This window comes from Typopeltis vanoorti, chromosome 8, assembly GCF_054136105.1.
Source record: "Typopeltis vanoorti isolate ZY-2024b chromosome 8, IOZ_Tvanoo_1.0, whole genome shotgun sequence".
In the NCBI taxonomy this organism is placed as follows: Eukaryota; Metazoa; Arthropoda; class Arachnida; order Uropygi; family Thelyphonidae; genus Typopeltis; species Typopeltis vanoorti.
This window is the reverse complement of record NC_143556.1, coordinates 49,102,831-49,125,922: the sequence shown is the minus strand read 5'-3', so window position 1 is coordinate 49,125,922 and position 23,092 is coordinate 49,102,831. Positions and strand designations below refer to the sequence as shown.

Below are 23,092 nucleotides of genomic sequence, written 5' to 3'. Positions count from 1 at the left end.
AGGGAAGAAACAGAGATAGGGAAGCAGGAGAAATGTGGGGGATATGAGGAGGGGGGGACCATATCGCTTATATCTCTCTCCTTTTGCATAATTATGCCTTAGGTGAATATGCAGAACCTCTTACTTGTAGAGAACGAAGAAATCTTCGAGAAAAAAAAACAAAAAAACAGCATCACGCTCGATGTTGTTGTTAGACACCACCAGTGTCGCATACGATGTGCGCATGACGAAAACTGGTTTCATTGTGTCTACAGATTATTCCAAGCACTAATCTTTTTGCTGTAATTTTTTTTAACTTAAATAGACATATAATACACGTATAGATGGATAAATAACATTTCATAACTCTAATATTTAAAGTTATTAATATTTGTATTTATAAACGATGACGTCATTTCCGGATCTTTGAAAACGTATCTAAACGTAGTTTTTCTACATTGATTTTTAATTAAGAAATGTCTTTGAATGTGCGCTAAGAATGATCTTAATCTGTTGGTTGCACATGATAACCGTTTGTTTATAAGCAAATAAATTTGCAACTTTTTTGCGACAATTTATTTTAACCGACGGACATTTAATACACGTATAGATGGATAAATAACATTTAATAACTCTAATATTTCTGATATTCAGTTATTAATATTTGTATTTAACACGGTGACATCATTTCCGGATCTTTGAAAAATCGCACCTCAATGTAGTTTTTCTGGATTGATTTTTAATTAACAAATGCCTTTGGATGTGCGTTGAGAATGATCTTAATCTGTTGGTTGTACATGTTAACCGTTTGTTTATAAGTAAATAAATCTGCCTAATAGCATTAAAAATTGTGTTTAACGAAGACAAACTATTTTGCTCAAAACGTCTTGTGGGTAAAGTAAAGAAACAAAACAAGTAAACTAATTATCTTGGCACAATGAAGACGATGTTTACATATGTTGGATTAATAAAATACAGTATCATTTTTCCTTATGCGAAGAAAATTAGGTTTTATTATTGTAATTATGAAACATCTAAATATATTTCCCACAAAACACCGTGTAAGAATTATAATGAGTACCGTGAGTAGAGTGTAGGGTGGAAAGAAAGAAGAAATGTATTAATATTTACATTAAACAGTTCGTATTTGATTCAAACATTAATAGAATGAGATACGGAAGTACAAAAAAACTTCCAACAGCGTTTTTTTACGAATATAAAACTAATTTTTTTAGATCGTCTAGAGAGATAAATTGTAATTTTGTTACAAATCTCATTAAGATTTACACTTATTAAAATTCAGTTCATTAAATAGTCCGTTGAACACAAATTTGTTATAGATTGCAACCACTCATGTGTAGGACTGATATTAAAAAAAAAAAAAAAAACTTTTTCTGGCTCGAAATTGTGTTAGAATGACCCTAACTCTTATCACTTATTTGAGACTCCTTAAAGCTTGACGCCATTCCAATTTTGAAAAAGCTTTTCAATACTGAAAAATTTAATGAATTTAATAAAAATTAATGAAGTGACAATATTTAGCATATCGTAGGTTTCGAGCTAAGAATGCAACACAAATAGACTTTTTGCATATTCTTTCTACAGAATTGAAGCAATAGGAGTGAAGCATTTTTATTGTTAGGTCTACATATCTACTGCAACTTTCACCAAACTCTTTAAAATTAATTCACCAATTTAGGAGAAACCTCCAAATGTTTAGTGAGATGGGCTGGATGCTTGGAAAATCTAAAGTGTGTTCAGATGAAATGATAGATAGGGAAATTAGTATATGTTGTCAAAAAAAACCTTGATGATTTTTAGTTTTTAGTATCATATGACACTACTACGTGGCAATACACCATGCTAGAACATCAGTGTTCTGGACTTAACAACTTTGGTCTGTCTGTCCGTAAGTGCTACTGCACCATACAATTTTAAAAGCTTTTTTTTTTTTTTTTGAAGCCAGAATGAATACATAAAAAATAAATCAAAGGTAAACTCTTCATAAACATAAATAATTATTTTTACATTAATTAAATTAGTGAAAATCAGAAAAAAAATCATTACGCAGAAGTATGAACTGAATCTTTGTTATGTAAATTGAAAACACAGAACACCATACATCAATTAATTAGAGTGAATTAGCTCTCTTCGTAGACCAGATTATATCCTTCAAATATGTTGTTGCTAACAATTAATAATGAATTAATTGTATTTGCTGTTCCATCTGTAATGGATCGACATTTAAAGAATGAAATATAACACTGTGACAGATCGGGCAGTTTTTTTTTAATTAATTTTTTTTTTATTTGGGTTATTTCTAATGAATAACTGCAAATTCTCATCAATAACGATTTAGTTTAGTGCAAGAAATATTCTGCATACGATAACTAAACATTAAATCGAATGTTGTTAACACGAAACTTTGTAAAAATTAGCTGATTTGATAAGTGTTTAAAACCCATACATTATTAATAGTCCCAGTTAACTTCCTGTTTGTTTTGCAATATTAGGATACCCACCAAATCCCGATACCTTCATATTAGTAAAAATAGAAGTTTACAATTTTTTGTCGATGTTATATATTATTCTGCTCTCGGATATATCTATCGGGAGAAATATTCGGCCCCATCTATCACTCCGCTGTGTCAACAAACTCTGAGCCGGAACCGGAGATGAAAGTCTATTGGTTATTTGACTCCATTTCGGCAGTAAATGACATGAAATATTAAATCGCTTTTTCAAAGTGTCCGGTGATGTCAATGGTATTTTTTGAAGGACTGTCACCATGTTCTATTCATATTCTTACTGACCGCGTCTTTCCCAAAAGAAGTTGCCTTTAGAATCTACATAAATACCATTCAGCCTTACCAGATATTGAAAGAATAAAAAAAAAAAAAAAAAAAAAGAGTTTTCATACAGAATAAATTTTGCTTTGAAATCAAGTTTTACTACATTTTATTTATTTTTTTGAAATCTGTCTGACTGAAAAATTTCTGGTCCACTTCCTGGATAAATGCAGATGAAAATTCGAATGAGGAAAAATGATGCAGTTTATTTTATTGCATCTATTCTAAGAAGTTGAAATAAAAACATAAAACAAACGTTATAAATGGAAAAGCACAATTACGCATGGCTATTTGGAAACTGATAGCAATTGACAAACTGCAATATGTTATTCAGTTAATAAAATAAAATAAAATAAAATACATCATTATGAAATAGAACTTGTCAATTTCCATTAAGAGATAATTATTGTCTATTGCAGTTGTAATAAATAATAAATAAATAAAAATAAAATGCACGCTGTACACAAATGGTAGATTTCAAGTGGCATTTCAACCACGTGATTATTGTCTCTGACAATATGGAAACAATGTTTCCTTATAACATTGCATCAATTGTTGTAACAATCCAGTCGAAATAACACGTCTGCATTAGTAATTACATTCATCATCATAACAGGAGACTCCATGGTAACGAGTTCTATCAGAGAACGTGACAGAGATTGCAAACGTCATCACTGTTCTACTTTGTCTCAGTAATAAATAATGGACGAACCAATAGGTCTGCCACTACTTAGCAAAGTCTGTAGTCAGTAAATACCTCGTCCGCTGGAGTTCTGCTACTTGCTGTTACACTCTCGGGGGTGTACTGAAGGCCGACTACAGAGAAGGCCCATAGTAAACACGGTCTCCAGGGCAACATTACTCCGTGCACATGATGTAATGTTGTGGCCAGTGGAAAGCACAGATTCCGTGACTTCAGATGCTTAAATAGCGAACTCTTCAGGAGCGCCAACACAGAAAGCAACCTCTTTAGATAATTTGGAAAGTGGTTGTGAACGCTGCATTCTTTCCGACAATCTGTTCCACTTCCTTTCTTCAGAAGTCTTGATAGCTGTCTCTGTGTGTGGGTGATTAACTTGCTCTGGAGGCTGTTCATTACTCAAACCACGAAACTTGATAGAAAAAAAAAAGTTCACGAATAAGAGATGTTCGGATGATTGAACATTGGAATTCTCGATCTTCGGACATTGTTGACGAATGCGAAAATCTAACAATGATGGAAAATAGTATATTGTTCAGCTGTTGCCGGGCGACTGCAAGTAACAATGAAGAAAATGGCATATTGCTCTACTGTTACCAGGCAACTGTATGAAATTGACAATGCGATGTTAGTTCTCAATAAGTAGAAAGCTAAGAATGAAGCAAGTTAAACGATTGTTAAACTGTTGCTAAGCAACTGAAAAAAAAATGAAGGAAAATGACACTTATTGTTGAACCGTTGCTATACAACGTAGGAAAGAAAACCAACACCATATTAAACGTAACAATGATTGTTCACCGGTTGCTCTGAAACTAACATTACTGAATTTGCCATTTCGAAGCACGTCTATTGAGCGTAGAATTTAACATGAAGTGAATGCTATTAGACAACCATCGCTGGGTTCATATCTGAACAGATGGCAAACGATTACGGAACAATGAAAAGGGATGTGCAAGTTTCGCCTTAATAAAGACCATTATGGCTTTTTCCTATGATGCACTGCTATGTGGACTTTTTTTTATGAAACTTCTTCGATTCATTGCTGTTTCTTCCTTGCTACCAAATCATTCTTCAGAGATTGCAGTCCCCATAGAAGCTTACCTTTCTTTGTCGGTTATCCCACTTTCTCTAATTTACATGTAAATAGCCGTATATAAAATTCCAATATCTGAATTAGCATACTCTAGTCTATTTTAGGGGGAAAGGGGCGTGCTTACTTTCGCTATTTCGCGTTCAGTCAATATGGAGATGGTCTGACATAAGTTTGTTTAATATAATTATTGCATTTGGTGAGTCTTACCCAACGATTTTTTTTTTCAAATTACTTTCCCGACAAAGCAATATCGACACGATTTATTCTCTACGTGGGTTATCAGTCGAGAGAAGTTACATATTTTATGCCGAAGATTTCCCTGGGAATTGGGATAATAACAGATGTAGTAGGCAGTGTACAGACTTTGCTGTATCTTGCAGTTAAAGTGTTCTAATAAGCCACTAGCACGTAAATGAACTGAATTATTTAATACAACATGAGCTGAATTGTTTCTCTAGAGAAATTATGTCTACTTGTTCTTAGAATGTTTTTCCAAACCGCTATCAAAAACATTTTATTTTATTTTATTTATTTTTTACAACACTAACATCAGGGTAGACAGAGATATGCAATCGTTATTTCATGCACTAGCTAATGGACAGTAACTGTTTATTTATTTTAAATTTTATGATAATCTTACTCACGTAAAGGCTCAATTTATAGCATTAGTACTGTAGTTTCCTTGCTTGCATCTTTTCCATCCCCTAGGATGTGTAGAGTACCCTGATTAGGGAAACTGTATTTTAATACGTATGAAAATATGCTACATCTGCTTCATCCCCTCAAGGATGAGTATTTTATCTTTGTCGATGTGTTCATGGGGCCAGTTTGTTTCTTTTGAGGGATGACAAACTCAAGTTTCCGGGAAAAGTTCCTCCTCCCCCGTATGCGACTGGCTGACTCACTTTTAATTGCAAAGCCCAAAGATTCTTTGCTTCATAGACGGGACTTGAACCCAGTCTTTCTGGCCAAAGCGCTTCGTCGAAACCAAAACTACCGAGGCTCAGTATTGTAAGTTAAGGGTTAAATAATCCGCGTAAGCCTAGATATTGAACATTATCAAGACACTTCTGACCTCTGATAACAAATATATAGTGTCACACTGTTAGTTGAAACTCATTTGTTATCTTAAGACGTAAACATCCTTGTTGTGGTAGGTTTCAAATTTCAGAGCCTGTTGGTTACAAAGTGGAGTGCTATCTACTAACAAACAAAAAAAGGTAATCCCTAAAATATTTCTCTACATAGCTTAAAAAAACTAACACTAGGTGTAAAGAAAGCAATGTGATGATAGCAATGCTTCCCTATTATCGTTAACTTTTGATTAAGCAGCTGAGTGATTTTATGGAAGATATCACTGAACTGGTTAATCGGTAGTTATGCTATGGTGAGTGGTATCAAACAATGATACCACTCACCACAGTATTGCTGTATCAATCTCCGTAAGGTGGCGCACTTATTAAGTCAGGTGTATAACCTTTTGTGTCAGTTCCAGATCTAAGAAGTGTTTGCCGAGTTCCTCGCTCGCGATTTTTCTGATTTGCCGAGTACCTCCTGAGGGAGATGTATTCGATCATTGTTAACATTGTCTGAAAACTTCCGTAGGAAAAAAAAAAATCGTTTTCAACTAAACACCATAGCGGGAGTTTGTTGGCAGGAACAAACAGTTAATGGGCCATCAAACGATAGTTGTCATCAACCCAGGAGGTAGGAGGCTAAGATATCGGGAAGGGACGCGCTGGGGGGGGGGGGATTCCCCGACTCCAATGCAATGGAGTGGAACGACAGCCTTCGAGTCGTCCCAAAGGCAGTTTTACCTCAGCCACCCCACTTTTCCCCCTCTTCAAAGTTCTAAGGAACCAAATGCGGACAGAGCAAGTTTGTGACAGCGTCTGATTGCCGGTGTCACTGTCGAGTAAGAGGGGGGGGGGTGAAGAGGTATTTGCTGCCTACTCGGGGTCTTCTTCCACGAGCTTTTCGACGACCCTTCTTATCAGTCATCGCAAACAGTCCTGGTTCCGAAGATAAATGGAGCGTTAGACTATGAGCGACTGGTGCACGTGGCACAATTATCGGGTGTTGTTTGCCTTCGCAAATAGATGATCAAGAAAGAAGTCTCACATAAGACTGCTCCATTGTAAAGTCATATAAGATCTCTCGCTACCTTCATGTTGCTTGTACACCGCGTATTTCGATCTACTGTGCAACATCTGTGTTTCGTTATTTTCTGCGAAAACATTTTTAAAATCTTGAGTATTTGTTGGGTGAAAGCTGCTTTGCTGTCATCTGATAGCGAGTGCCAATATTTTCGTTTATCGAAGTAACAATACAAATTCAGAACATTGCTAACAATTAGACACGTGCGTGCTTCTATTTCTGGTTGATTTCATAGTAGCCACGTGCTCAACTATTCCGTTTGTTGCTTTCATAAATTTGTCTTCTAATAAGTAATAGTGAAATGAACTAACAGGATTATCGGAAAATTAATATTATCGTATTTTCAATGCTTGAAGACGATTTCTTCAAGATGTACCGAACAGCATATTGATTATTTGCCATTGTTTACTAAAACATTGATAAATATTTGAAGAAAATCTTCGAAAATCTATTAACAGAAATTTAGATTATTGCATAATGAAATAAAGGCTAAAATGAAATACGAAAGATCGATCATTCAAAATGAAATTGAGTATTAATCATATTCATAAGGAAATTGACTACTAACCTCATTCAAAATGAAATTGACTATTAACCTCATTCAAAATGAAATTGACTATTAACTTCATTCAAAATGAAATTGACTACTAACCTCATTCAAAATGAAATTGACTACTAACCTCATTCAAAATGAAATTGACTATTAACCATATTTATAAGGAAATTGACTACTAACCTCATTCAAAATGAAATTGACTATTAATCATATTCATAAGGAAATTGACTACTAATCTCATTCAGAATAAAACTGATCACTAACCTCATTCAGAATAAACTGATTACTAACCTCATTCAAAGTAAAATTTATGCTAACCTGCTTTTACTATTGCTAAGTTACTGCAAACTTATAACAATTAAGATAACATATTGTCCAACCGCGAATAATCCATTGAAATAGGAATGTTAGAATTGTTTCATTTTCCTTTTTAGAATAACTAGTTCTGCCCACTCGTGTGAAAAAAAAATCGACTAAGAATAGAGGATACTTAACAATTGTTACATAAAAAATAAATAAACAAAAATACTTGAAACCTAACAGCTATTGTTGAGCCTTTGCTAGGCAACAAGATAAAAAAATAATAAACTTATTCAAATATTGCAATTGTTCATCGTTTGTTGCTGGAAAATTAACAACTTGTCTGTTTCTTCTTTAAAATAAATTACCTATCAAATAACGTTCAATCAGGGATCATTTGAAAAATTTAATCACCAATATCAATCCTTCCAACTACTGCTGTCAGGTACACGAATACCAAAGAATGGGAGAGGTTATTATGGACAGTATAAACGATCGTCTGTGAAGAACTGCTGTAATACCCCCTTCGCACCCTTCAAGATCACGACAGACGATTACTTCAAGATGTACCGAACAGCATCTTGATTATAGGCGAGACTATTCGGGCAAGAAGGTCACCAGTGATCCGAGAAACGCCGTAGATAGATGTAAGATATATGCGATGAGGGGAAAAGTGAGAAAATGCCCTCTTTTCCTCCTCTGATGGAGCTTGTCGGGAGTTCATTGTGCTCCGCTGTAGTGGACGGGATGCTGAGATTGATTTATAATAAATGGATCATCATGGGGGTAGGTTTAGATAGCTAGAAGGTCTTGCCTGCCTTCCTAAAAACAGTTGTCGTCAAAATGTTTCACTCTTGTCGATTGGGGATCGACTTGTGTCGTTCGGAACAACTGCCTTCTTTTGCCAGCGGCCGAGTTTTTTTATTTTTTATTTTTTTTATTCGTTCTTTCTTTTAAGGCGAGGTGTGTGCTCTAGTAGATAGTTAGAAACAAAACGGAGGGATGGGTCAAAAAAGATCAGATGAAAAAGGAAGTTAAAGCAAGCTGATTGTTAGATAGTTGCCGCTTGTCGTCAGTTTCATCGCAATTTTTTTTTTTTCTGTTTTTCTTCTTCAGGGAATGTACTCGAGCGTTAAATTTAATCCTTTTTTTGTTTCGATTCATACTTATGCACGTTTACGCGAATATTGTCATTTACATGACCAACTTATACTTAGCATATTTATATGATAAAAGCAACAATTTAGAATCGGGTTTGAATAATCTTAAGTAGAATTAACCATTTATTTATTCCCCCCCCCCTGCATGTATCAATTTTGTTTTTAAACTGTAACATAAATTCCAATTTTTGAATAAATTTTGACAGGGGAAATGTAAACAAAGCGCTAATAAGATTGCTGTTGTATGGTTATAGCCTTTCGGCTGTTTAGGGGCAGCTATATATACGCCACCATCTGGGGAGATGAGCAAGGTGGTTTCCCGTGGCCTTCCTTGCCGTACTATATCCTATGGCTGTAGCCTGTGTGTTCACAAGGCCGGTTTGCCTGCTTGAGGGATGAAAAACCCCAATAAACTGGTGGAAAAAAACCTGCTGTCCACGCCCAAGACCGGCTAACTTGGCTATGGCTGAGGAAGATCCTTAAGGTCCTCACGTCACCGACGAGAATCGAACCTAGGACACTCCTTCCCCCAGGAAGGAGTGTCCTAGGTTGTGAAGCACACACACACACACATATATATATATATATATATATATATTCTGCTCCCCAAGATTTCGTTTGCTATCTAGTACGTAATATTTCCGTTTGCTGAAATAAGTCTGACGACCCAAAGAGGATTGCATTTTTTTTCATCAAGGTTCAAATTCCGGTCGCACTCTTATAGCCATAAGGATGAAGTAAACATGACAGCAGTGCTTTCAAATGACAGAAACGATGACATTCACTTAACATTCATTGCATATAATTTGATTAAAAAGTGTAATGAATTAATCGATGAGTCTATAGCTTAATAGACGTTTCAAAATATCCGAGAGAAATCAATAAATAGAAATTAAAATAACTTTGAAATCATACCCTCTGTTTAACGTTTACGCTCTATTCAAGTTTCCCTGTTCATTTTATCGGTTAGCTTCATAAAACGAAAATAAATAGATTTTAAAACCATATTTGAAAAACGATGGTTTGTCTTTATTAAAATACACGGCAACGACGATGCTGTGAAATGTCAGAGTTTAAACAAACACGAAGCCGAGGAAGATAAAACACACACACACACACACACACATACACACACACACACACAATATATACTTAATAGAATAAAAAAAAATATTGCATTTCTCTCTTTGCTTCTTCTTCTCATTGTCAGCTTGGTATAAACAAACAAACAAATATATTAACTCAATTTTAATAAGTACGAAAAATGTTTAAAAAAAATTCCTTAATATGTTACTCTAAATAACAGCCATCTGGATGGGTGGAGGGGGGGAAGGAATGACCTGAATGTGCGTGGAGGCTTCAAATAATCCGATAGAAAGGAAACGCTGAATTATTAACTGCATCAACAACATTGCCTTTGGAGAATTAATTACTGGAGTCCTTTCTCTAGAAGATTAATTTTTCTGCAAATCGACTTATACTTGTTAGAAGGAAAAGAAGCTTGGTAAATCAGTATGTTTTTGTCTCTTTGGGGAATTAAAAAAAAAGTTGTTCTGTTCTTGGGTGTTTTACGCATTGCCTTTATTATTATTATTTATTTATTTATTTATTTATTTATTTATTTTTTTATTGAGGAGAAGGTTGGGTTGGCCAAAATTCGAAATTAAATACTTGGTAGTAATAAATAAATGAAATGGGTGACGCAATGTGTTCACCCAAACCATTGCAAGCTGTTTTATTGATAAATGTAGCTAAGCGCTGAAATGGAACCAGATATGACATTAAACATTGATGCACTGTACTGTACGTGAAGTTTTAACATTGTAATTAATTGCTTAATTTAGTTGTGTATGTACGTAATTATTAAACTTGCAAACTCCCAGTAGTAAATAAGTAAAAAAATATATAATTATTCATTAAATCTTTAGTACCATAGAGGAAACATGCACTGATTACTGTGTCTAAATAACATCTATTCTTTGCTTCGGAAATACAGAATCATTACGTCACATCCGTTTCAGTCAACAACAAACTAATGGATGGTTTTATTAGATAGATAGATCTATTCTCTTCTTAGACTTATCAAAATATATTTAAAAGTATAGGTGTTATTCTTTTTCACGTGAAAGGAGGTTCCTTTTGGACATCTATGCACGGGGCGTTCTTGTCACTATTGTGCTAAAAATGCTCGCCATTTTTTTTTATTTTTTATTAATTACTCTCAACTTCAAGTTCTTCGTGTATTTCAAGAGCTTCGCTTATCCAATTCAAATAATGATTCGGCGTTGTCTGTGTAAGCAGTCTCTTGTCAGGAGCATTCACTGCACTCACAGAAACAAAGTCAGTCTCGATACTTTATGATCCATCTTGTATAAGCGTGAAAACGATCTGTTGTTTAGGAAGGGGTATTTATTTTAAACAAAACGATCACATAAATATTTTTTATAGAAAAAAATATATAATTAAACGACTTTCCCCGGAAGTAAATAAGGATTAATTTGATCACTGACTCTACTGTACAATAAACGACTATTCTTTTTTCATTTCTTCCGTTCATATCACGTTTTATTTCGTTATGATTGATGCGATACACTTCACGAGAGGACAAAAGAAACAAACCCGGGAACTGTAGTCATTACCGCAGGGGGACAATAGCGGACATGCTTAGAAGGCCTAAAAATTAGTACTGAGAAAAAACAAACCTTTCTAAGTGGGTGAAAAAGGGAAAGTATCAAGTACTTTTCATGGATAGAGGTGAAATGGATAGAAAGATAGTGGAATAGAGTTTGATACCTGAAAGCACACTAGAAAGACATCGTAAGTAGAATAAATTACGAAAATAGATTTTTGTGTTTAACATAACCTGATTCGAGAGTGCCGATGACGTCATAATGGTATAACAGTGATTGCAATTGCAATAATGTACTGGCTTGAATAATGGATATGCAATAATAAAAATTTTGATAGTATAGAGCCACTTTTACGAACCTGATTAACCTTATTCATAAGAAAAGTGAATGAATAATTAATTATATATTTTGTTAACAGTCCCAATTAATTATACAAGTTCCATCCGGTTATATATAAAAGTTCTCCCCTTCATCGTCTGCTAAGAATTATGACGAGCAAGAGATGAAAACCAACTCTTATCTAAGGATGTTCCCACTACTCTATCTGTAAGTTCGGTTGATCTCTTTACTCTCCGTCCCCTGAACTATTTGCTACCCCCTCCCCCAACCACACGGCATTTCGCTTGGAATCAATAGCATGTTTATAACAGACAGCCAGGGAAAGGACTATGAGCGACACCAGTGATGAAATCTGGAAGCACAAACACAGAGATTCCACGAGATTCCTGCCCTGGAGGGTTTTCGTGTAGAGCGTGCTGGTGCAGAAGCAGTAGCATCATCTTCGAAGGGACGGTTGGTATGACAAATAATATTTGCCGGGATTTCATGCACTAAGATTCCCTGGAGCAACGCAGAGCATGTGTTGATTGAAAGTGGGATGTGTTTGCAGTACCCGTTCGTAGGCCACTAAAATTGAAAGACAGAAGCTGTCCAATGCGTTGCCCTTGATGCTCCGTACACCGATATTGACAGACGCTAAGCGCAGTTGCTAAAACCGACTTTAAGCAGAGATCGTATCACTAGCGCCTTAGATTTTTCTGGTTTGATTTTAGAATTGAACTCTACTGATTATTCTGAAGATAGAAGATTGGAAAATACGTCATCATCATCATATCGAACTATTTAATATGTATTGGTTGATATAATTTGTTTATTTTATATTAATTTTGATTTATATTTAGGTATATTGCACAAAGCCAATATGCACCCTATTCATTAGCTTTGTTTCTTTATCTCTATACAAAGTCGCATGGATAAATTTTCACGAGATTTAGGATTTTTCATAAATTTTATCCTGTAGTTTTAATTTCGGTTTAAATAGGATAACTCCTAATACCGAAATTCGTGTAAAATTCTATGAAATGATTACGAAATTACATGTTACAGTATTGTGCGAAACCCTGTTATTGTTCAAGCTGCTTTACAGTCTTTGTTGCTATGGTAACCGCACTAGCGGTTGCCAAGGAAATTGGTCAAGGAATCCTAGCTTTAAATATTGTTATCGTACGTAACAACGTTCAAAGGTAACACGCATTGTTGATTTAATAATGAAATTTAAAAATGGAGTATTGGAAAGGCGTCTGCTATTTAAAGAATGAGATAAATTCAGACTACGTCAAACTCCGAGATAGTCTTGGGTTATTTGTGCCAGCTGTGTTATTTTTCTCAAGTCAGATATTACTTCCAAAACTTTTTTCTTTTTTTTCATTAAAGAGAAGTCATTTATATAGTGCGTATAGAAAAGAAAAATAAGATAGCAGCCTACATGTAAACTTTATATCGTTCGAGCATTTCTTAAAATTATTATTCTGACATTTTTCACGTGTTTATACCAAACAACACAATAAAAGCTGATTCACAACGCATGCCACGTCAAGAAATAATAGATAATCAAATACAGAGAATGCTTATTTGGAACATTAATTGGGTAAAGAGTACAGGATGAACAAATGAAAAGAATAAATCTGAAGAAACAGTCAAAATTAATGTAATTTTCAATGCAAATCGATTGAGTTTACAGAAACTCAGTTGAATGTTAATAGTGTGCAAGATGGATTAGTTCAGGGAGAACGATATTTTCCCATTGGTGTGAAACACAACACGGGTTATAGATTTGAATCTCGTCAAACCGAGATGCAAAAACTTAATTTTTCTCCCGAAAACAACTCGATTTTCTATGCTATAAAATCAACAAATGAGCCTTAGAACTCATTATATTGATGGACGTAATACACTGAATCCTTAGCTGCTTCTGTGATAATTTTAAATACGCTAATCATATCTGAATATATGAGTTCTAAAACATGGAGGTATAGAACTGGTAAAAACTAAAAATATACAAACACAAAACTTACTTGTTACATGATTTCCATACTTGTTTTATTTAAGCTGTAAAAGCAGCCATTTTTTTTAATATCTTTGTCATTTCTGCCACTTTTAATTAGTTTAATATTTTTTATATATTTTTAAAAGAACTATCGTTGTAAAGCATACTAAAAGTAAACAGTGTCGACGTTTATATGATAATTTACACATGATAATTTGTATATTACAACTGCACCTTTTTTATATTTAAATAATGTTTGATTTATCGAAATATTCGAACCAACTCGAGATAGCGAACCGTGTTCAACTAGGATACGTCAGTAGTATTCATTGAACTCGAAACAATCAATACAAGAGAGTTGATTAAGTAAATACAGTTAGTGATCTCTCTTTTTGATAATTTTTTCGGGTTTCTTGTTTGTTATTCCTTCTCTTGGTACTTACAGTTTTCCTCCCCTTCTCTATTTCGATCTCGCTTCATCTCCTCCCCTCAGATTTACTCGTGAGAAACCACAGAATAATACCACGCCTTCCATCCGTGTATCTAATAGCTAGTTCGTATTAGATATTCCTATGTATATGTCCTAATAACCACTACAGGTACCTATAAAACGAAGAATCATTGGACAAGCCTTCCACCCTCTCAAGTTTTCCTCGATTCAGTTGGGAACGATTTCGGTTTGTATTTCTCTTCCTAAGGATTACGTCGTATTCTAATGTTCCGGCATATATAACGCTCCGTACACCATCTGTTTGCTCCATAAACGAAGGCTCGCCATTTCCATTTGCTTTGTTTATTGCGTACTTCGAAACAGAAGCGAACGATTGCTAGCCGTAGCTTGCATCTGCCCGAGCACACTTGTTTCCCACAGCAAATCCCACACCAGTCTTATTACAACTTATTTATCTCCGAACTTTGCATTGCTTTCTAGATTTAGTTATTATCCTATCCTGTATGAGTTCCCACCATCTGAGCCCCCAAACTTTACTTACATTTTATAAATATAATTAGCTACGTATTTCCTAAGAATTCATCCTCTAATTACAACTTCTCTGAACGCATCCATAAATTATTGGATGTAAAAGTTATATCCCAATTAATCACCGATAAATGTATCCAGGAGGAAGCAAGAACTAATAGGCTTAATTAATCAACCTTTTAAGACACTTTCTTTTAGTGGGTCGCTAACAGTTAGGGGGGGAAAGAAACTGGGGGGGGGGTATCTACGAACAACCGCTTCCAAATAGTCAACTTTATTGAAAAGACAAAAGGATCGTGTCCCAATCACTAACAGCTGGTTAACTTTCACTGCTTCGTTCGTGATGGCTTTGTTAATTAATTTTTGAACAATTATGTTAAGGGTAATAGCTCGGGGGCTATTAAACCATTAATTATTAATAAACCATATTATTTATTCATCGCTTGTTTTAATTAACGAGATCTGTCCTTAGACTCCTCTACACTTGCTAGTTTTTTTTTTCTCCTCTTTTCCCACACTGTAATTTACAAAAGAGATTACACATGCGTAGTTGATTGCAGAAGTCCATTCTCTACCCTTCCCCCATCCCTTCCCTCCTAATCTGACAGTTCGAAGTTATGAGGTATTCCCCGTAGGCTTCCATATGAAACTGGATTTAAATATTGTTGTTTTAATTATTTCATTTGAAAGGTTTAATCTCCTTCCAAAAGATTAAGCAATGAACGAATTACCTTTATTATTGTGCAGAAGATTAGTAAACCCTACTAAGAATAATGTTCATTTCTAATAATCATAAATGTAACAATGAAATTGTGTATTGGAATTCAATGGTAACCTTGGTAACAGTGAAATATCATACTCGTGTTATGAGTATTGTTATGGGCATGCGCGTCACGTATAAACAAGAATGAAATGCAGAGAATGCAGTCTTCTGCTTACTATCATGGTGCGATAATATCGTAAATTATTATTTTTAATCTTTTAATGTTAATAAAACAAATAATTGAGTTTTCTTTAACATCCATTTTATAACTAAACAACCTTACAGTCAGTTTCATGGGATTTATTGTTCAATAAAATGCTAACATAATTTTATCCGTCTATGTGGTTACTATTAAACTGTTTATAGTGCTATAGTTCTTCTAACAAGGGCATTATCTTTACCAGCTATGATACGAAGGTGCTGGATTGCTTGTCAACACTTGTCCAACTTCTTTTATTTTGGTTTTTGTTATAACCAAAATTATAACAAAATTCACACTAGGAAATGTGTAAAGAAATGTATGTTTCAGTATTCCTATTTCGTATATAAAGGGTTGATTAATAGATGGAAAAATGGGAACTAACTGATTCACCATATCAAACATAAAACAATGAATTTGATTTTGTTTTGGAAATCTCCTTATCTGATTATCGTAATATAAAAATGTAGAAGTTATAATTACTTTTTATTCATTACTTGGATTATTTCTATATCAACATTTCTCTTTCTATTGTCTTTACAGAATCTTTAAGCGTTAGTTGGCGGCAATTTGCCTGACCTTTGGCAAATCCAGCGGAAGAAACGACGAGCCGAGGTAAGTAGAGCCTGCGTAATTTAATAAGGGTATGCTAGGATCATTTAACTGTACCGGAGAGACGGGAGCCTATCCGGTTGTGACACTACTACGACTATCATTACCTAGTAGGGGTGCAAACACTAACCACAATCAGTCATTGCTAATCGGGTAGCCATCCGAAGAAAGAGAGCAGTCTCTCTCTCTTTCTCTCTCTCTCTGCAGACCAACCAACCTTTAGTACTCCCTAGAGTAATGCACAGAGTTAGCCACAAGATTCATAGCTAAAGATACATGAAGGAGTAGCTAATCCTGTAGCCTTGCCTTAAAGTTAGATTAATTCGGAACAAACATGGGTGTTCTTCTAATGGATATATTGTTTGGCTTTCTTTTTATCACGTATAAGTATGAATAGTTGCTTTAGACATTGTTTATGAACCTTTATTTTAACTAAATGTCAAGTTTGACATCGCATCTACTCAAATAATATACTTGTTATTAAGTAAATATTATACGATTATTTATATGGTTATAAATACATGTGGCAGTTACAAACTGGAATGCATCTTGTGTAACATTGAATAGAATGTGGAAATAAATAGAGGTTGCATCGATGGAATGCATGTATTGTATTAAGCCAAACGATTTTCTGATGCCATTCTTACTAATGTAGTTTTTTTTCCCTATTGTTATACTTTATTTCAATTGTTTGTACTAGATTTCATTTTCATGCGAATTTCTCCATTGTTATCCTATTATTAATTGTTATTCCTTTCCTACTATGCTTTTGTAGATTTCGATGTAGATTTCTTGTTGTTGGAATCAACAATATTACTATAATACTAGGAATATGAATATGAATATGAATACGGTAGTTGCTTCGAAACAAAACCTATAGAGGCGAAGTGAACGATTCTATTCCATCTTTTATTTAACCGCTTACGGACAGAGTATCACTTTATCGAAAAGCACGGAGGGAAATGCAGAAGAGTCTTTGAAGCCCAAGACGTGGTCCAGCAACAGACATTACGTTCCCAGTGCGGGTTAGACGTTTGACAGCAGGACGAACGATGATATCTGCCCTTAGGGGCCGTCCGTTCCGTAGAATGACATTGGCGACAGCAACTTGTCTCACACTAAGTTACCGTGGTATTAGGTAAAGCAGTATCCCTGTGAGACGAAAGACTTGCAGAGAGAAAGAGAGAGAGAGAGAGCTGTTGAAACTGCTGATAAATTATGTCGCCAGTTGGCACTTTAAAGTGGACGACCTTTCACCTTGGAGGACGCAGGTTTACCGATGATGTGCGTCCTTGACAGACACAAGTGTACCCTTGCACACGGATGTGTTGATGGTGTGCGCTGGACCAGGGAGATTGATTTTTTTTATTTTTTTATTCTCCACGCGTAAGGAGAAGGGAGTGGCGACTCTTTGATGTCACGATGAGGCATTCGTAGCACGCATGCCTCATGCCTCACCCGTGTGAATGGCGGTCTGCTTTTGCCCTACAGCGCAACACACATACACACATACTGTGTGGAGAGCTTAGTAACGAAAACCCACGATCAAACATGTGTCATATTGATTTTTAAAACGCCCCTCCCTATGTCGTGATGCGTTTGCAAGCAACCCTCCTTCGCCTCTAATGCGCCGGAACAAACGTTCTTTGGCGGTATATCCGGAAGCTTAGGTATTACTCTTGCCAAGGGGTGTACGGAGAAGGGAATTGGGTATAACCTCGAATAAAAGACGGGGGATGAGAAAGGGGTGGATATTTACTGTTAAAGGGAGAGAGAGTTAACGAGGTATTAATAAGGGATCCTTTAGTTTATAATTTTCCGTCAGATGCTGTAAGCGTGAAAAGGGGGCGGAAAGTTCGTCGGCCATGCAACCTATTAGAAATGGGGCGGGATTTGATTTACATAGCTTGCTGTCTCTAATGCAATTATAGAGAATCCACTTGTGGAGTTCAGTGGGAAACCCACAGTCGTGTGTTCTGTTTGCTCTCCTTCGAATCCTAACTAACCTACATTTTTGAGGAGGAATCGATTTCATTCCTCCCACTCTCTCTGTTGATTAATTTCAAATAAGAATCGGAAGATCAAACACTTTATTCCCAGGGTTGCTGCTAAGCTTCGGTAGATCGTGCAGTATACGTGAGACTGGAATTCAGTGAGAGTTTTTGCATTGCTGTTTGGTACACTGCTTATAAAGAATTTAAAGGGTACTCCTATGATTTATAGATTGAGTCTGCCCGCTATTACGGTACTTAATGGGAATAAACTGTTAGCATTTAGAATTCTAACTAAATTCAGTAAGCGCTGCGACGTCAGTAATAAAAATACAATTATCAAATAGAAATTGAGAATCTATAGAGCATGTAAAATACTCACTCGGCTATTTTAAGCAAAATTTTTTAATGAACATGCCAAATTAAATATTGAAAAGATAATAGAATCATGCTGGTATTGGGTGCCAACTGAATAAATGGAATAAGGAAAAAATTAGCTCAAATAGAAAAATAAAAAATACTGGAGTGAATAGTGGCATCATTGGAGGAACCTTAAAAAACGAATACGGTATATTAAAATGAATTAATTTTATTTATTTAACATTCAAGATTGTGTGAGCAGCTAATTTTTACAACATATTACAACATTAATTTTTGTATAAACATTTTTTGTTAATTTTTTTAAAATTAATATTGAAGAAAGATATCATCATAGACTTTTATTTGTTGTGGGCTTCAAAAAGAATGAGTAATTAAAAAAAAAGCTCGAGATGCATTTTGAAGAGAACATGAAAACCGAGTATAAATGAATATTAAATCATATATTTTGAGAAAAGAATTTTCAGTATGTCAAACAACTTAATGGAATGAGAATTGCTTTAGTATAACTTCAAAGCCGTAAGCGTTTTATCTTCTGTGGAGTTGTCGTTTCTATGGAGATGTGCAATAATTGTTGGGAATATGAAGTCAAATTTCTACATAATACGTAGAAAACATCGATTATTAAATTTAGATTATCTTAAAATAATAATATTGTTACTTTAATATTTTGAGTTCACACATCGGTGTACACCTTATGGAATCATCCCCTAACGCATCTATGATAAAAAAAAAATAAATAAAAATAATAAAAAAGCGAAAAAAATCAACGATCCTCGTTCCCATGTTAACATGCAGAACATTCCTGTCTTTACACTTAAAAAACAAAATAGATATTTTTCGTGACCTGGACGACAACAAGCCCCCCGAATTCGAGTTGTCACAAGGCGACACTTCAGCACGCACAAAAAGTGACAAATCGCGAACGAACCATTAAAGTCAGCATTTGTTCGTTATTCACATGTCAAAGAAGGGGAAACCCCCGTCTAGCAGCACTTTTCGCTTTCGACCGGGCACAAATCTTGAGACAACCTCTGTCCACTTAGGCATCGGTTGTGCAGTCATTAAGGATGTACAATAGACCGTTGAGGCAGGAAATTATACAACCTGCAACCACTCCAAGAAGTCTCCCTTTGTTGTTTTACATGTCAACACACAACGGCTCTCAATGGCCTCTCCTAGCTCCAGTTCCTTCATTTGTCTTCCGCTCCAGCTCCGACGATGTACTTGTAAACGGCTAAGGACCCTTTAGCGAGCGGAAAACGTGACTTTTTGAGGGACAGCGTGCGGTCTTTTGGTCTTGCACTTGGTGTTAATGATCCACCAAAACCTTTTATGGCTTGACGTAGCCCCATAGGAGACTAATTAGCTGATGGAACTCAGGAATTTTAACACTCCGATACATAAGTTCCCAGTCGTGCGTACTACAACCGTGTGCAGGTCTTAAAAGTCACCAGGCTACTTTGTCTGTCGGCAATGTCGGTGAGCTGGCTGAGCAAGAAATCTGTTATTATTGAAGAAAAAAAGAAAAGCGAGAAATCACTTTTAGATACTGCAAATGAAACAAACTTTACGACTGGCTTTCTTGCCCATCGGTCTTTAAAAAAACGATCACGTCCGAAGAGAAACATTTCTTTAGTTACTCTCGTCATTCCGGATTAAGCTCACACGGATTTCATGCCGGATACAATTAGTAATGCTGCTGTTTGGGTCATAAACTCAGCAGATTAAAAGATTTTAAACGCTTAAAATAAGCAATATGCTAATAAATGGTGGGATGTGTGTAATTTTAACGCTCACCTGGTGTAAAATTTTGTAAAATTACTGTACGATCATAGCATTTAGATTTTTCTAAAATTATCCTAGATTCTAAATTCTTATAGAATTAGATTTTTTATAAAATTTTTCTAGATTCTTATAGAAATTAGATTTCGTAATATCCTTCTAAATTCTAGATTCTTATCTGATGGAATTTTGATTTTTATAAAATTCTTATAGATTCTTATAGAATTGAGAATCTTGTAAACTTCTTGTAGAATTTTACAGAATGTAGCATCTAGAACCATCTTATAGAACTTAGAGAATATAGGATCTAGATCCGCCTTATAGAACTTGCAGAATATATGATCAATTCCAGATCTTATATTCTATAATTATGCAATATGCATGATTTAGATCATAAGAATTTATGATCTAAATGATCGAAAGCGTACATATTTAGATCCTGTATTCTGTAGAATCATACAGAATTTAGAACATTAGGAAATTTAGAATCTTGAAAATTTCTTGTGGTATCTTACACAATGTACAGAATTTTATAGAATTTTTCTCTGTGCAGAATTTTACAGCATGTAGACAGAATAATGTGGAATATTGCAAAATACTTCTAGAATGTAGGATCTAGATTCTAGAACTATCCCGTAGAATCTCAAAAATCCTATAGAATTTGGAATATATTTAGAATCTGAGATAATTTTTTTTTTTTTTAAATTCTTGTAGAATCTCACGGGATATCGAAATTCTAGTGATAGGTTCTTGAATTATTTCATCATTTATAATATGAAATATTATACGATGAAATATTCCATAATTCTTGAGCTACTGAACTGTAGTTCTAGAATTGTAGAATATAGAATTGTAAGAGTCTGGAAAGTGATTTAGATTTCTAGTTTGAGGTTGCCAAATTTGGAATCGATGCACCATAGATTCTGGAATCAATGAAATGTAGAGTCTTTAAAAAGTCTAAAATATTGTAGAAGTTTCGTAGAATCGATATTGAATTCCATATAGGAGTATATTCTCTGTTTAAAACGGTAGTTAATTGCCATTGTTTCTGAGGAACTGACTTTATTTTGATCATCATTTAACGACATCCCATAAACGTAATTAATACAATCACGCATAAGTCATCCAAACCAACTGAGACTTACATGAATTTCCATATTTTATAATGAAGACCAAGTTTATCTGCTCTATATTAGACACATTCGTTAGTGGATGTTGGATCACAGTTTTATTGTGTAACAACCCCTACAAGGAGAGTGCAATGCAATTGCAATCTCCTTGTATGGGTTTATATAGTTCTACAATGGTTTTGTGTTAACAAAACTTAGAGTATAATCCTTACAGTATATAAGTGTACTTCTTTGTAATTCCGCCCCCCCCCCCCTCACACACATCAGGAGTGCGGTGTCTTACATTCGATATTTTGGCGCGAATGTATTTTTCGTTTCCCAGCATTTATCTATTTCATTAAATTGTTTTCCTGTTCAACCAACGTATTAGGAAAAAAAAAAGGGAGATACATCAGAGCGGGAAAGCTTCTTCAACTAGATCTTCTGTAAAAGAAAAACAGACATTACTGAATAATGCAAGAGTTCTCTTTCCTTAAAGTAGAAAACAATTGAAAACTTGGACATGTTTTTTTTTTTTTCTATTTTTTTTCCTTCCCCCCATACCGACGGAGTTCCATTCCATCTGTAGTGTGGGCGCTTTGAGGGAAATCCCTTATCACTCCAATGGAGAATAGAAAACAAATACTGTTGTTTACGAATCATATGCAACCCGAAGAGGGACGAAAGGGGGGGGGGGGGAGGAGAAGAAATGGAGGCAAGAAAATTGCAATGAGAGAACGAGTGGATGCAGTTTGTGCTACCCCGCACTTCCCCCAAAATACTTTACTTCGAAATTTCTTCAGGTGGAAGACGTACTTCATAATTGTAAAGTGTGTTTCTGTCTTCTAGGCCACACAGGGGACAGGGATACCCAAACTATTACCGTCCCCACAGAGGGAAAAACAGGGGACGGCGGAACCCCTGGCTTCCCATCAGCAGAAAACAGTTACTTGTGCTTAATTTTCTTCAGCTGTGTCTAAAAGTCGTTCACTTCGTTGCGGCAAATAGTGTCGTCTTCAAAGGCGGCTTGTAACTCTTCCGTATCAGGAACCCAGCGTGGAAGGAAGGCAAAAAAATAGAGTAGAGGGAAGGCTTTAACGATAGGCAGTAAGCTATGTCCTCTTCATCATCCGTGGACGGTAGAGCAGATGCCTAACATCCTATTGTCCATACAGCTGATGGCTTCTCTGGTATGTTGACCAGTTCTGCGGCCGCTGTGGCCAGTGTCACGCGTTCTGGGTTATCTGACTTCTCCCGCTGGTCGGGTGAGTCACCTCACTGCACCGCATTCACCAAGCTCGCTATAGAAAGTGTCGGGCCGTGTTGCACAGATACTAATAGCCAGTTAGTTCCAAGTAATAAAACCTTTAGGAATTTGTGGGTAATTTTATGCTTTATGTAGCAAGCGCGAGGCGTTTCAATTTACCGTACAGAATTGCCTTACTTGCACGGATACATTGTAGCGATGATGGAGTTCCTTTATCACCTGCCTGGCTGCCGTCATGGCCATCCACATCATTTTAATC

General features: G+C 35.4%; 1 protein-coding gene across 3 annotated transcripts in view; it reads left to right on the top strand.

Annotated features, from left to right (window-relative positions):
• Positions 1-23,092, top strand: part of Ddr (discoidin domain-containing receptor 2) — a 418,242-nt gene that overhangs the window by 165,089 nt on the left and 230,061 nt on the right. For all 3 annotated transcript variants that reach the window (XM_090397220.1, XM_090397221.1, XM_090397222.1), the window contains one exon: positions 16,235-16,306. The gene's annotated coding sequence lies outside the window, so the exon portion shown is untranslated. The remainder of the gene's footprint in view (positions 1-16,234; positions 16,307-23,092) is intronic.